Source organism: Melozone crissalis, unplaced genomic scaffold (genome assembly GCF_028551555.1).
Source record: "Melozone crissalis strain CALT ecotype California unplaced genomic scaffold, PUWL_Pcris_2 ptg000014l_1, whole genome shotgun sequence".
Classification (NCBI taxonomy): Eukaryota; Metazoa; Chordata; class Aves; order Passeriformes; family Passerellidae; genus Melozone; species Melozone crissalis.
Window position 1 is genome coordinate 9,446,641 of NW_026535792.1, and position 11,095 is coordinate 9,457,735.

At 37.7% G+C, this 11,095-nt stretch overlaps 1 protein-coding gene across 3 annotated transcripts in view; it reads right to left on the bottom strand.

The window, feature by feature from the left end:
• The window catches only part of SH3GL3 (SH3 domain containing GRB2 like 3, endophilin A3), a 57,529-nt gene extending 47,108 nt beyond the window's left edge, over positions 1-10,421 (bottom strand). For 2 of the 3 annotated variants that reach the window (XM_054272634.1, XM_054272633.1), the window contains exons 1-3: positions 10,395-10,421; positions 8,171-8,251; positions 3,618-3,716 (exon numbers count right to left, since the gene is read on the bottom strand). The gene's annotated coding sequence lies outside the window, so the exon portion shown is untranslated. The remainder of the gene's footprint in view (positions 1-3,617; positions 3,717-8,170; positions 8,252-10,394) is intronic. The other variant, XM_054272636.1, reaches the window with a different exon arrangement.
• Positions 10,422-11,095: the final 674 nt, after the last annotated feature.

Below are 11,095 nucleotides of genomic sequence, written 5' to 3' on the forward strand. Positions count from 1 at the left end.
ACATATAAACAATTCAGGTGAGTTCAAAATCTAGACAGAGTATTTTTTAAGTTACATATCTGTACAGTCTGTACTATAAGTAGATACTCTAATTTTAAAAACTCAACAATCTCCTTTTTTTGTGTATGCAGCTCTGTCATTCTGAAGTTTCTAAAAATTAGCAGTTCTAATCTTGCAAATTATCTTCCATCATGTGGATGGACTCCTGGACAGCTCCAACTTTGAGATCTTGTAACTTTTGTGCCGGTGTTGTTCCTTGTATCACTGAAACAAAACAGGTTTTGTAGTTAACATGTCACCTGGGCACTCAGTGCTCTCAGACAACACTAGGCTGCTCAACAAAAATTATTTATGTGTCTAAATTGAAATAAAGATATGACTGTCCAAAGTTACTCCACAGTGGAGTCAAACCTGAAAATACTGGAGTGTTACTAATCCAGGATACACAGAGCATTTTTATTTCCTCCTCACCTGCAGTTTTCTACTTGACAAACCACTGTAAGATGATTTCTTTTGGATAAGTCAATTGCCCTAAAAGGAAACACTTCCATTTTCTGACCAAATCAGAAAAAACACCATTTAAGCTTCGAATCTCATTGTAGTCAGTGCAGCAGCATTACTTCCCACGAGCAGCTGCTCTGGCTGCTCAGTCCTCTGTGGCAGAGCTGCCTGCAGGGCCTGCAGCCCCCAGAGCAGATCCCAGTGTGGGGCTGCTCCAGGGCAGCCGAGGGAGCCGCGGGCTGAGCGCGGCAGCGGAACCGAGCACCGGGGTCCGGGGGCAGCTGCTGCGTGGAGGTACAGCAAGGGAACAAATCCACCAGGAAAAAAAACCCTTTTTTTCTATTGGAAAATACCAAAAATAAATATGTGGCCATTTCTGAGCTGAAATTTCTTAACCTTTTTTTCTGGGGAAGAAAAAATTGCATTTATCTATTGTAAAACCTATTTGATTTAAGAGAAAAACAAATGTTGATGGTATCATCAATAAGTACAGAAGGAAGATCTCGCTTTGAGGTGGCCTTTTTCAAGTAGCTATGTTTCTTCTTATTAAAGAGTAAGGCAAAATAAAGTTTTGATGAGTCATTGGAGTAATGTGGAGAAATGTTGCTTTGATTTAAACAGATCGCACCTGAGTTCTCTGTGCTGCTGATTCGCAGGTGACAAAATAAAGGTACCGATTTTCTGCATACAGCTGCCTGTGTTCATCAGAAAACGCTGAGACTCTCATGGCTGAAAATGCCAGCACAAAAAATGAAGTTGAAATGTTGCTAGAAGAGTAGAACTAGCTTCAGAAAGGTGTGAAGGATATTCATAGTAATGTTAAAGTTACCATATCATAAACTATGGTATCATTCTGTTTCAAAGCAAAATGTTGTACCATGCTGGTGTAAGCTGGATCACATTTGCTGCCTGAAATCCCATCTAGAATTTTATGTCACTGTTTTTCAGGCACAGAAAAAAGGTTTAAGTAGCATCTTACTAAGTCTTGATCTTTATAATGATGTTTTTCAGCAGAAAAAGGCCACACTGAAGAGCAGCACAACTGCCTTGCCTTGCTTAGAGAATGCAATGTACAAGCTTAAAAAAAATCATTGTTTATTCAGCTTTATCTGAGAAAAAAATATATAATCATCAATAAATCTGAGTAAAAATCTGCAAGGACACAGATTGCCAGTAGTGAAAGGAGACAAATAGTAAAATGAAGTAAAAAACCCAGTAGTTTATCTTCTCAATGTGTAAGTAGATGTTTAATTCTATTTTAACTTGCTTTATATTGCAGAACAGAAAATTTTATAGACTCTGTGACACAGAGTCCTTATATAATACACAATGTGGACATTTCAGAGTTGGACTGATTTGTAAAAGCAATTTGAATATCAGTAAGTATCTTGTAGCAAGTTTGTGAATATTCAGGCATACCTGAATTTAACAAAACTTCTACAACATAGATGTTGTTTTGCTTTCAGGGTAATTTAATAGGTCTTTTGGGATCTGCCGTGTTTGAACATCTGGGAAACATCACATGTTGTCTGTTGATCAATGAGGCAACAGGAAAGGCATGATGTGACACAGATGTTAAATATGGCAATACTCCATAGACCAACTGGATCACAAATGGCAATGATCAGACTCTGAAAAATCTGATTAAGATTCATTGACTGGATAAAATTCAACTGGGTTTTTTTCCCCCCTCAGATATCCTAACTGTTCTTATAAATGTATTTAGTGGGTATTATTGTGGCCAATGAATTATTGCAAACTGGCTTTTTTGGAGGAACAAAACGAGGTAACTGAAGACAAGGACTTTTACTATCAAATACTTTACAGGAAGATGGATATAACTTGCCAGATCCCTGCTGTCTCATCATTAAGATTAATGTCTACTACTGGATAACTTTGCCACTTCTCATAAAAGAAAGAATATATAAAGCAAATTTATTGCATTAGTTTAAGCCTCAGTTAATTGACTAACTGCCACTATAGTAATAAACCTTTTTCTCTCTCAAATGCAAAAGAGAAATTGTGTATACGAATTCCTTTAACTGTTACCCAGGAATGCCACCTCCTGGCTACATATAGAAACGCCCTTTGAGAGGGAGAGGGGGAAAAAAGCAGCTTTCATTCTGTAGTTTCCATAAAACCATTTCAATTAAATATATGTTAAAAATGTGTGAAACACAGGCATGCCTCCTGTCAGACTTCCTATCTTGCTCGTTGAAATGTAAAGGTACTCAGATATTTACTTTTCTAAAGAAATTGTGTGGTTTAAAATAATAAACACATCTGACACTGACTTTCTGTAGAAACAACCTTAAAGCTGTTATATTTAAAGGTAGCAGCTGAATCAATAGCACGAATGAAAATCTGACCTTACTGAAGCTGACAGGACTTTTGCCACTGACTTCAGTGGGGCCTAAACTTTCAGCCTGTATTTTTTGAAGTTGCTCTTATGAGCTGGGTTCAAATTGTCAGAAGTTTTGAAGGAAACCAGACATATCTTCTGCAATTCAGTGGGCACGGGACTATCAAGGGGAAACTGGTTGTGCTAAACAATGATGGTAAAGGGTTTCAGAGTCAGAGACCTCTCCTTCCCTATGATCAGACCAGATTAACTGTTGCTTTTATTCTCTGAACTTGTCCAAAAATAGACTTGTTTGGTGTTGCGAGTACAATAATATGTTCCTTGAAGCAATCATATTATTGTGCTGCAATCGACTCCCAAACCAAAGCAGAATTCTACTCTGGCTGCTAGGATAATCTACAGACTGTAGGACAAAAAAGCTTGGGAATTTCTCTCACCTGGAAAACAAATAAGAAGCATTTCTCCAGTGCATGAAGGAGACTATTTGGGCAGACAGCAAATGAAAGCCCCTGCAATTACAGATTACTGCATTTAGCTTCTGCCTTTTCTTTTTCTTAACCTAAATATTACAGCTGTGATTTCTCTTGCAGACTTAAATTCCCAAGTTCATAGGTAAAAATAATTTCACTGAGCCCAATACCACACTTAGATATTTCAGATGGAAATAGGTTCTTTTTGATTCTGCCCATCAATTTCTTTACTGTGTCAAGTATAACATGGCAGAAATGGAAATGGAAGCTGCCAAATCACTTACCCTTGATGAGCACACTGGACTGCTTTTAATTTGCCAAATCTGTGATTCTATTATTTTTCTAATGTTGTCAGATGGGCAGTAATTTCAAGAATTCAGCACCTATTGAAAGAGGTTAAAAAATAGTGAATGTTCTGTCTTAATAATGGACATCTGACATGTTTGATGGAGATTTTTGTTACCATTAAAAACTTTCTATCTAAATACAGAAGATACAGGATGGAAGTTATGAATTTTATTCTTTTTCCTTTTTAAGGTTATATTAATTGTAATGTATTTTGATGGGCTGCAGATATGTGGTTCTTCTACAATAAATAAAAATAACATGAAGCTTTATCAACTTTCTTAATCCCTTCTTTGGAGGAAGAAAATAAAATAGATTAAATTGAGATAAAGCTATATCTCTGCTGTTCCTACAGTGCCATTCTTGCTTGTCTTGATGTGTCACCTTGAAACCATGACCCAGGCAGTGGAACGTGGAAAGCAGGTACCCACTTACTCAATCCATCTACACAAATGTCCAGAGTTTGCTATTTCTCTCAGCTGCCTTCTGAGAAAGCTGTAAGAAGCCATTTATAATTTTGACATGTATACTAAATTTTGACAAATATAATAAGTAATGGAAAGCACATTTGTGAATCCTGCTTTTTTTTTCCCCTTTCAACTTTCACTTAAAACACTACAGGGTTTCTAAGATTCTTACAGTACCATGCTTTTTCTTTAATGAGGGTGATTATGATCAGGGTGCCAAAGAAATGATTCCATGTGTTGGGTGACTTTGCGGGGTTTTTTAAGAGGAAGGCAGGGCTGAGGAGACAAGTGCTCAAGGCAAAAAGAGAAAAACGTTCCAGCATGAAAGTGTTCCAAGAATTTGCTGTAACATTAGTGATACTATCTCCTATCTGTAGATGGCAGTGATCTCCCACTGCCTGCTTCGGGAGGAAAGGGGGAATGGTGGTGGTGACATCCTAAAATTAAAAACCACTGTGCTAAACAGATGTGGGGAAGAGAAGTCACAAGGTATGGCAAACTATATGCCTTGTATTTCATTCCTGTGATGAGAAGATGTGTCATGCCATTGAGAATCTATTAATTTCTATACCAAAGAATTTTGACAACAAATTCCAGAATATTGTGTTTTGAAATCTATCTATGATTAAAACCCTTTGTTGGTTTTCTGGACTTCTTGTATGCACTTTAGACACATTTCATTATTTTAAACATGTTTATTCAAATAATAGCTGCTGTTTTCCTTCCAAACCCCTCTGGGTACTTAGCCACCTCCTTCATCAGTTGTTCAGCCGGTCTATTACCCATTTAATTTTTAGCTGTTTTTCTCTTGACACTTGCATTGCTTTTCACTTTCATTCAAATAAAATTCAGTAAACAGTGTGTAAGTTTATCTGGATGTACTTCAGTGAAGGGTGTGTTGTGAAGCTCACTGAAAGCAAAGAGTTTTTATTAATTTCAGTAGGCTTATGATCTTGCCTCACAAAATCTACCATGCTTGGTCACCAGCAGAGAGAATCTTCAAAATACAACATAAAGTCACTATTTTCAGTTGTGGATTGTTTTCATCTTAACAGTTCGGCCTGAAGGATTTAAAAATGTAGTACTTTTCATAAAGATCAGACTATAAAACTACATTTTTGAAGTTCTATTTCAAGTGTCACATAGATAGCATCAGATTTTAAATGGAATCTAGACACACAAATACAGATGAGGAGCCTAAGAGGATTTCAAACACCATCTAAATAGCATTTTAAAATCTGCTTCTGAAGTCTATAAATATCAAGGAGATTTTGGGTATTGTGGGGCTGAAGATGCCTCCAATGCATGTATATGCAAAGTGGACACAGAGAAGTACCTAAGCCAGTTATTTCTTATGAGCCACTGTTCTTAGTAGAAAGTGAATCACTGCAAAGAGGAAAAAAACCCCAAAATATTAATCTGCTTCTAAGGCAGCCCAGCCTAGTGTAAATAGCATGAGCATTAGATACCTTAGAGTGACTTTGAGACATTCCTCAGCAAATCATGAGCAGCTATCTGTTTCAGCTCCTTCCATTTAACCCTGAGTCTCATTCCTTGCTGCTGAAAGAGGTTTTGCAATATCAGCCCAGCTCATCTGCAGCCACTGCTGTTTCACTGCAGTCGAGCAGAGGCTTGTCATTAGCATGACCAGTGGCAATTTTGACCTCTAGTGCAGAAAGCCAACACAAATTACTGTGCATTGCCTAAATCCTTTTTGGAAAGCTTAGCTGGGAGTTTTGTCCTTGTGCACAGGAATGCATCACATCCTGTGATGTGATCCTGGAGCAAAAAGGACACACACTCCCCATCCCAATGGCAGGCTTTCCACACTTTCCTGTGATAAGACAAAACCATCTACATGGCATCACTGTATTAAAGCCTTATATACATGAATCCTACATTTTCTCCTCTGAGTTTTGTCACCTCTTTCTTGCCATGCCAAATGGCTTTTCCTCTTCTTTGCTGACCACACTCTTCAGTCCTTTGGAAAGCAACAGCAGTTTCTCTAACTGATCTGTCATATTTGCTAAATCTGCAGTTCTAAAATTGAATTTGTTTTTTTAATGAGTAAATGGTTAATCTTTATTTTCCATTGTCAGAAAAATAATCCATTAAGCTGTTCCCAGTATGTAGTTTTATAATATGCATTCTGAAGAAAAAAAAATGAAAAAAAAAAGGGCAGCTAAGGAATTGTGTATTAAGGAATTGTGTATGGCCTTATTGCCTATTATTTACAGATCCACATATGTCTACATCCAGACTTGCCTTTTCCCTCACACCACTGGCAGGGCATAGTACAGAAAATTAATTTTCTTAGCACGCTTATATTGTTCTCCCTCCAAAAAAGACTATTGTGAGATAGTAAATAAAACCTAGGTTTAATATCGCCACTTATGCTCTAAATGCACACAGTAAGATCCCTTCTTTGGGAGTTACATTTGGTCATTTCACAAAAATGTCAACACTGGAATTTTGCAAAAACCCCCATTTACTAAGCTGTTGGCTCAGTTTGCTTCATATACACATTCAAGAATATTTGCAGTTTAAGCCAAAGTGTGCAGGACTCAGTGTGATTCTCCCATAGCTTCCAGTGACACTTGCAGTGTTTCTGTCCCCCCTTCCTCCCTTCTGCTTCTTCCCATCCTCATTCTTTTTGCTCCCTCTCTTCATCTTTCTAATTCATTCCACATGCCCTTGAATATGTACCATGCAAGCTGCTGTTTTGCATTCAACATTTGTTTATCCTGGGACTTATCACAGTATCTGAGAATCTCATAACTTTCACAGATTTTTATCCTCCTGAAGCCTTTGTGAAACAAGGAAGTGTGTGTCAATTTACAGGCGGGGAGTGGTCACACTGCAGATTAAGTGAGGTGCTCAGAGCCCTGCTTAGCCGTGGGAGCTCTGTTCAAGCATTTCTTGGCTCCTGATCTCCTGTATAGATTGAACATTCCTGTCCAACTACATCTCCTGCAGTGCACCACAGTCTCCTTTCAAAGTGAGGACAGGCCATCACTCCAGCATTTTTGGCTTCTGGGAGATACAAACTGGATAGGGAGGCTCTTCTTACGTTAGAACAGGGACGTGAGACACAAATTCAGAAATTTCAGAAAACCCCAGTGCAACTTTTCCAAATCAAAATTAATGAATGGATAGAAAAGAGAATGTGTGTGGGAATGGGTTCAAATATCTGACCTACATTTCCATTCCCCCAAAAGAAACCAAAGCATCCCAAAAAAAAATCCCAAAAAACCCATGCAAAGCAGATACTTTACTCATAAACAGGTAATGATCTAAAAATGCTGGCTTCTGAAGAAAATCCTGTAATGGCTCTAGTTGCATCATAGACTGGAAGAAAAGCACATATCTAAGATTTCATGAGAGTTATTTTGTCTTTCTCATTTCAGAGTATCTGCTTTAGATGTACCCAGCATGCTTTTTGCAATAAAATTCACCTACCTGTACATCCACACAGTAAGTCTGTTAATGCTGGTTCTAAATTAATTTTTTTTGAGTTATCAAAACATAGGGCTGTGTATCCATGTTTTCCAGCTCAAAAGGGAAGCTTCCAAAGCAGTGAAAGGAAGGCTCACATAAGGACTGAGTGAGGTTGGCAACATGTGAAATTTGGGTGCCAGTTTATTAAGTATTCTGATTTAGCCACGATGTGAAACTCCACAGTGAGCTCTAAAATAGCTTTGCTGATACTGAGGTAGTAACCTCTGAGGCTTTCATGTGACTGTGCTGCCAATAGGTTGTCTGGTCCACCAGGGTGCCACTTTCCTTTGATTTACCTTTGAGTCTGAGGAATTTTTATTTTTTTTTCAGTAGTAAGAAAATCCTATTTCAAATTCATTATTGGAGCTGGCCCCAGTGGATAAATCCTAGTAACTAGATATTTATTTTCCATGGATATATGTACTGACTTTAAAACAAGCCTCATGCAGATAGATGTCTGGTTTTCCTTATTAATTAAGGGAGTTGGGGAAGGGAAGAAAAAGGGGAATATAAAATAGCTCACTTACCTGAGAAAAGCTGTGCAGCTGGGTGTGATCTGTTGTATAATTCAGAAAATATGCATCTAATCAATTGTACTTTCTTGGAACCTAAAGAAAATTGGTTTATAGCAAACGTTGTCACACAAACTTGGTGATAAAATAAACATTCTGATTACTTCTGCACATTTCTGCAGACCAAATACAGTCACTATAAATGAAGTTTAAAAAATAAAGAGAAAGAACAGAAAAGTAGCAAATTAAATGTTTGTGTAAAACTACTCTGGTAGTGAGCCCATATCTCCTATTCTTGGGATTCAAACTGCTTTGCCTAGTGAAAATGTTTCAAAACTGACATGCAGAAAGAGCTTGCATTCTGCTGCAAGCATAACTTCCACTGAACTGTGTAAAAATAAGGCAAGATACAATGTCAACACTGAGAAGAAAAGGTTAAGTTACAGTCCTTGTAAATTTGATGGGGACTGCATAAGAAAGCCTTTTTTTAGTAAATCAGTTTAGAGTTTTTTTCTGTTCGGCATTAAAAACATTTCAGCAAAATCAAAAGTTTCTAGATCTATCACAGAACTGTGAAAGTAGGATTTCTACAGGCTACAAAAGATATTCCAAATCTTATCAGAAATCTCATCAGGGGACTTATTCTGCCTGCTGAAATTTTGCAGGAATTGGCTCTATCACCTCTATGCAAACTACCTAAAGTCACCCACAAAACTAGAGATGAATTTTTAGAGATGCTCAGTGTTTCATGCAAGAGACACAGTAAGGAGAGGAGTGTCACCTCCACCCTCCCAGTAATTCCAGCTGCTGACTGCACAGTCAGATGCTGTGCAGGGAGCTCAGCCAAGGAGTTTCTAGAATTGTGCTTCATGCTAAGCACTAACAAAAATAACCAGTATCAGCTGCTCATACCCTGAATATAACACAAAGGCTATTGCACCTTACTGGATTTTTCTCCAAAACTTCCTCCAAAATTACCTTTTGCACAAAGGCAATCAGCAATGCAGTGGGTGTGCAAAGGCTGGGAGTCTCCCACACCGAGCTAGGCTTGAGATGATGCCAGTTACTGCCATGATGGGATTTTTCCTTATATTTTTAATCTCTGAGTAATCCTCTTTCTAAAAATTTTTGTTCATCTATTTTTTTGCTTCATATTTTCAGACACATAAATACATGGAAGCATTTTACAGGAGTTCCAAAGCTTCCTGAGAAGTGATTGACCTTTCTAACACTTGGGGTATGTGCAGTTAATTGAAAAGTTCTCCTCTTGATATATTTTCTCTAAACAATGGAAAAAATATCTATGTTAAACAGAACCCCATCCAGGTATGTGTGTAAACTTGAGAGAAGAATGCAAGGCAGTTATTTATAAAAGAATGAAAATATTAAGTATTATTTATTTAGTGCCAACTATATTCTTGGTTCTTATCTGTTCTTACAAGCAGCACTCTGTTCATATATGGAAGAAGCAATTTGAAGCCACAGCATCTGAGCTACAGTAATTTTGATATAATGGCAATGAAAAGATGCCAGCAAAGTACCTTTTATGTTTGAGTTAAACTTAGCTTTGGTTGACAGTGTGCCCACTGCAAAACATACACAATACCTATAGGAATGATAAACAAAGCTTTCTCCAAAGAAAGATTTTGTTCCCTACTGTTGTAACTTAGCTATTAATTTAGTGTATAATTTAATCTGTCAATTCCTTATCTATAAAGGGGATGCATCAGGACTTCTCTGAGTCTTGTTCAGGCACATTTCGATGTCTTGTGAGAGGAGCTACCCTGCTACAGGTGTTGCTCCACCCCTGCTACTCCACAGCCCTAGTCAAGACTGGGGGCTCAAACTGTAACTGTTATATCCAACATAATATGAAACATTAATTTTATTATGGTAGCTGCAGGCATTAAGACTTTAAACAAGGAATAAAAAAATACTACTGTTTGACACATAAAGCATAGCAAGGAAAGAGTTCTGGAAATGTTTTAAAATAGCTTAGTAATATTTTCTGAAGCTCTAGACATATTTACTATGATCACATCTCTCTTTAAGTCTTGTAAGATAACACCATCTTATTAACTTTTAATATATGAAAAATATGCACTATAGGAAATGCAATGTTACTAATGAGGTAAAGATCTCCCCCCCCCCCCACTGTTATTTCCTGTCCATCTCCGTGGTAAGTAACCATGTATCTTTGTATATGGACATGCACAAGATAAGTGAGATAGCTACTTACCCATCTCCAGTCCCAGTGGAGCTCGATTAGCCAGTGAGAAGGCAGAGGCCACATCAAACCAATGCTCTACAGAACAAACCCAAAGAAGTGCATTAAGATTCTGCCCTTGTAATGCCAGCTAGTGAGATTTTCACACATGGAGAATACTGAATAGGACCTTCTAAAGCTAAAAGATTCTGCAATCACATTTTGTCCCACCAACTAGTAATTCCCACTAATACAGAGAAATCTGCACTAAGAACATAGAGAAACACTCCCAGAAAATATCTCAGACTTTTAAATCACAGCAATATTCCCCTTGTTAAAAAGCAGATGAAATGTATTTGCTTGTTAAACACTGCATTCATAAAAGAAAACTTTTCTTTGCTGAGGATTGCACACAGATTTCGAGTACTTTTCTGCAAGCCAAACACAGACATCATTTTGTTTCTGATATAAAATGCAACCCTTCTGCAACCTAATCAAAAGCTAGACTGCCAGATCCCAAATGATACTAAAAAAAAGGTCACATTAAATTTCTAAGGGTCATTATTAAAAACATGTGGAATGTTCCCTCCAGTACCTTTGGAATTTAATTGCATGCTGTCTGGACACTCAGAGTATTCCTCTTAGGCAAGGAACAAAACACACTGATGTTAGAGGCCACACTGAAAGCACACCCTTGCTTCCCGCTGCCCATTCTCTTCTCCCCAGACCTCCCT